Here is a 6,000-nt window from a genome sequence, read left to right on the forward strand (position 1 = left end):
AGTTAGAGTATTAGTCATGGTTTAAGGGTTGAAGGGTATAAGTAATATTCTACTGGCTTTGTTTGCACAAGGACGCACGGATTCTATGAAATCATGTACCCCTTTCACGTATTCTAGAAAAAACCTACCCTGAGCCTTCATCCAAATCCATGTTCATTAATTACCCTATAACATGTTCAAGATGTAGATTATTCCCTCATAATGTTTATGAGGCATGCATTGGGAATCCTAAAATCAACCACCTTCAGTCTGAAGGGTATGAATCTTATCCCATTCAAGAATGTTACATTTACATTACAGTCAATCGCTTAAATTCCCTTGTTATACTCATTCTAAATTTTGGTAGCATTTTCCCATGACTCTCTAAGTACATGAGATGGGGGAAGTGAACATGTTAGTTTTTCATCACTAACAAATTGTCACGACACCCCACTATATACCTAGAGAACACAAGTTGAGATGCCCTCATAATTAATTAGGTATCCAATTAGGGCATACGAGGTCCAAATTGAGTTGGGTTAGTCCTGACACGTCCATCACATTGAATTGGACTATTATTTGGCAATGGAGTTGCATGCATAAGGAGCCCGTGATAAGTAGGATTTCCTTGTGGAACCTAATTAACTTTTCTAAAAAAAGAGGGAATTATTTCACTTTAATATTGTTAGGAACAAATTTTCTCCTAGATAACAAAAAAAAAAAAAAAAAAAAAAAAAATTAATATTACAAAGTTATTGATTTTCAAGGCACAAAAATTTTATACCTTGAAGTTTGACCTTTCATGTTATTTAATTGGTTCATGTACTATTCACCAAAAGCTTCCAAAACATTGATGAAATTTCTTATTATTAGTTTATATTTAACTAATTATTGGTGAACTTCGTGGTTTAAATCCTCTTAAGGATTGCCTTGTTTTATAACATTTTTATTTGTGAATTCATTTATATTTTTCACATCATGTAATGGTTTGTAATGTTCTTCTTCATGTTGTACGAGTTGATAAAAGATGAATTCAAGTAAGGAATTATTAATGAGCCTCTAGCTTTGCCATCACTTAACATCAAACTCCCTAATGGAATTAGTACAAGTTGACAGCTCCCTTTGAGATTCAAGTTGATGGTAGCTCTTACAACATGTTTGATTTACAAAATAGAACGATCAGGTAGGAAAGGAATGAAATTAAAATTTGAATAGAGATTATAATGAAATTAAGTGACAAACTAAATTCTGTTTCTATAGATTTCATTCCATTCTCATAGCAACATGCAGTTACAGAATTCAGGTCAGGTCGGAATAGAGAGAGTCATTTGGGATGATCATAGTAGCTAGACATTGAGGTTCTCTGGATTTGTAGGGATTACTTAAACACATGATGGTAGAAAAAGGGGGTTGAAAACAAACATATTACAAGAAAGCGGATTTCCTACATCTTAAACATTTAGATAAGAGTGGAGCCCACACAAGTCATCAGATAATTATGACTTGGGTTTGGCTCGCATATTCAAAATGCAAACTAACTCACACATGATCCACACACACTTAGACCCATACACACACTCACACACCCATACACACTCAGACCCACGCATACATGATCAGACCCACACGCGCGCGCTCGCACACACACACACACACACACACACCCATACAGACACACCCACACACACTTAGACCAACACACATACTCGCACACCCACGCAGACACACCCATACACACTTAGACCCAAGCACAAACCCACATAGACATGAAGAGTAGCTCAGGCGAGTGGCGGCGACGACGGTGGGATGAGGATAAGCTCAGACGAGCGGCGGTGGCAGAAACAGTGGTGGGAGGAGCTCTCGATAGCAACGGAGGGAGGGAGAGCATGGACGGAAAAGGAGGGAAAGGAGGGAGGGAAAGAAAGGAGAATGAGGGATTTGGGGAAAATTGGGAATTAGGGTTTTATTAAGTTGGATTATTAGTGAAGATTTTAAACCATCACTAAAACTCCTAAAACCGTCACTAATAGTCTGCCATTTAAAATCAAACTTAAAATTGTTGTACCAATTAGGGGTGAGCATAATTAGGGGAAACTTGAATTCACCAAATTAAGCGACCAATTTCTGTCGGTTCGGTTCGGTTAAGAAATAGGGTCTTTTGGAATTGGTGTATTTCCAAGATTGGAGGGGGGGTGGGGGTGGGGTGAATTGAGTATTCCTAGGTTTATCCAAATCAGTAGTATTACACAACTTAGGGTCTGTCTATGCAATCCCAATCACATTGGTAAATAACTGAGCAAATATTTAACAATTAAAGCTGACTCAGTATTTCTCAATCATTCACAATATGAAAAACATAAACATTCAAGTGCAGAAAATAAATTGTGCAAATTAAAATTAGGTATAAGAAATGTTATCAGGGTTAAGCCAACACTGTCTATATCCCTGCCTTGGCTCACAAGCACAAAGATTCCATTAAGGCTCACTTCACTGGTGGAGCGGCGCCATTTACAACACTTACCAGGACGGTGCACCTAATTTTCCTAACCGGGTTAAAGCCAATCCGGGACTATTCACAGGGCAAGTCTCCTTCTTCAGACCCACACCTGAAATACAATCAGTGAAATACAAATTTGAAGTACAAATAAAGTTCCTCTACACAAGTAGATATGTACCACAATATGAAGTTCAAATACACTCACACATGATATGAAATATAAGCTCAAGTGAGTGTGTGTGATTTTCTCTCAAAATTATTTTTATGTAAAAATGTGAGAGAAAATAATGAAGATGATCTTTGATCTAAATACAAGATATTCAATAGGTGTTTTTCAAAGATCTAAAAACCAAATAATATCTCTTAAAAATATTTTGCAAAGAGAAGTGTATGAAATATTTGGGAATGTGCTTACAAAAATATTTGTGCAATAAACTCAATGTAAGCCTTTTAATCTTGCAATGATACTGCAAAGATTCACAAGCTAAAATGAGTTTTCCCAAACAAATATTTATTAAGGAAAATAATATGGGAAATGCTTTAAAGAGGTACTCTCAAAATGATTTTCAAAAGATGAAGTATGTATGAAAATGATTGCTTAAAAATATGGCCAAAATATATATGCTCTCCCAAAGAGATTTTTCAAATAAAAATGTGTGGGAGAGTATAAAAAATGAATAAGAATAAAAAAATATTTTGGGAGGATTTTCTCTTTAATTTTGATTTCTTAAAATGAGTAATGGAGGGGATATATATATAGACTTAGGAAGATTTTTGACCATTAGGGACATATTAGAGATTTTTGAAATTGTTTAATGAAAAATTAACCTTAATTACCACAGTAGAATTATGGCAACCCGAGAGTTTGGTCGACTGAGCCATAAGTTCGATCGCCTGAACAGACATGAGAAAAAACAAGTTTTTTTATGTTCGGGGTGCTTGAATGAGGGTTCGGTTTACTGACCAAGGCGATTTTCCAATCTATCCAAGGTTTAGTCGCTTGGTCTCAAGTTCGGTCTGCCGAACTTACATAATTGGTCGCCTGGGCATATTTTAAATGTGAAGTTCGGGCGCCCGAGTTGTTGGAAAAAGTTAGGGTTTGTGTTCGGTCAACCATGGACACTCAGTTCATTTTGAGTTCGGTCGCCTTAGGGCAGGTTAACTTTTTGACTATTCAACGGTTAGATTGACCGAGGTGTTTTGAACACCAAGGTTTGGTCACCCAAAACCCTTTTTCAATTTAGAACCTAAGCCATACTTTTACCCTTGATTGCACAGATGATAGTGGGGATTTTTTCTAAGTGATTTGTACAAGGATCTAGGGTCTATCTAAGGTATTTTTAGCCTACAGAAAAAATTTGGTGTCAATCGACATTCGGTCGACCGAAGGGTGCCCTAAGGTCATTTGGTTTCCTATGATCAATCTACAATCTTGTCGAGCTTATTCATATCATGCACATCGATGCAAATATTACAGACCCAAAATACAAAAACCAAATGCATTTACATTTAAAATAAGTATCTTCTTCTTCTTCCTTTACTCCTTAGATCATGGAATACGTCAGAAGGTATGATCATTATGCCCCTCAGGCTTCCATCAATCCTCTCTCATGTGTATGCTGTATTGTAAATCTGTTCACAAGCTAAATGCACACATAAGATCCTTGTGTTTCGTCAGCATCAAAACTAGAGATCGGACTCAAAAGGTCAACAGTTCCATTCGGTTACAATTTTACCAATTTTCGGTTAATCGATTATCGGTTCGGTTAATAGAAATTTTAATATATTTGGTTAACCGAATTAATAATTGATTAAAAATTTAAATATAAATTAATGTTAATCTGGAGTGTTTTGAGATTGAGAGGGAATTCAAGAACTGCAATTGCTAGTATGTATATGATAGAAGAACAAAACTGACAATAATGAACAATTCAAAAGATCTCTTGATCAAACTCTATTGCATTTCAAAAACCAAGTTCCATGTATGGTGGCTCAAATCTTGCTCTCTACCAAAAGGCTCTTTTCTCTTTGCCACCACCGAGTGTTGCGTGCTACACGAACATTTTGCATTCTGGTAGCGTAGCGGAAGCACTAACTGCGGATTAAGAGGACGACCCTTCTCCATCAACATGGCTGCTACAGAATCTCATTCTGGCTTAACCATGGCCGATATTGACCTCAAGTTCCTACACTCAGATGGTTCCTGGTACTCCATATATATGCCTGGTTCACTATCAATGACAGCTCTTCCATTTTTTTTTTTTTTCGTTCACTATGTTAAAAACAATCCTAGTCCATGGTTAGACATATAGATCTTTCCTTCAGATAGATTTGAAAGTAAGAGGTTGAATCTATTAGGAAAAGTGAGAAAAGATCTTCAGGACCCGATTCATTCAAGAAGCTAAAAATAAGTAATGCTTCCATGAAGCCTTTGCACAATATTACAAAGTCTGTCTCAAAAAAACTTGAAACATATTTTTTAGATGATGAAAGTGGGACTTCCTTTGGGGGGGGGGGGGGGGAGCTATATATATATATAATATGATGTGTAAGGGCTTTGGTCCCATTAAACCTAACTAGGATCGACATGCTCTTCTCGTTGTATTCTATCTTCAACAAATCCATATTCTCATTTTTGGTGTCATGTTGCCTACTGGACAATATCAGCAACTGTTTTTATCTGTCCACTTCTCCCATGAAGTAAGAGTGGAATTCAGTGATAAGAAGGGTGAATATTTCCTTCCCAGGAAAGGTGAAGTTTGGGCATTATACAAGCACTGGAAGGCTGAAATGACATATGCACATACACGTTTGGACTTGAAAATATGTGAATATGATATAGTGGAAGTCGTCAAAGAAAAAGATCTTTAGAAGAAAGTCTCTGTACTAGAGCATGTCTTTGGTTTTAACTCAGTTTTCAAGACTCAAGTAAAAGATGGTTTTGGGGGATGACACCCAGTGGTACGTAATGGAAATCCTTGGGTGCTGCGCGCTTTGGAAAATAGAATGATTTTGGGGGATGACACCCAGATTACTTGGAATCCGTTTGGATACCTGACCAAATATATCTTGGTTTGAATCATGTATCGTCTGTCTTTTAAATTTGTCATTCAAAATGTACATGATTTTGGGTAGCATTGGTTTTGTTGTGCATGCATCTTGGCCACTCAGGTCATGACCTAGAACACTAATGGGGTTGGCATGTTTGTCTGGCATGAGGTGATTCTTTGGCCATCTCTGTCTTTGTGGGAAGGCCTTACCTTTACGTTTGGATTATCTGTAAGCAAAACTACTTGTTTTAATTATTAGTGACCATCTAGAAATGCTACTAATACAAGACTATTAGGGGCGATTTTAAAAAATCGTCGCTAATAATGGGCTATTAGTAACAGTTCTCATAAATCGTCACTAATATAGTTGACTTTACCTAGTCAACGAATGTATTATTAGTCACGGTTTGACAAATCGTTACTATTACTAGCCTATTAGTGACGATTTTCATAAATTGTCACTAATAACAAACT

The sequence above is a fragment of the Malania oleifera genome, chromosome 7 (assembly GCF_029873635.1).
Source record: "Malania oleifera isolate guangnan ecotype guangnan chromosome 7, ASM2987363v1, whole genome shotgun sequence".
Classification (NCBI taxonomy): domain Eukaryota; kingdom Viridiplantae; phylum Streptophyta; class Magnoliopsida; order Santalales; family Ximeniaceae; genus Malania; species Malania oleifera.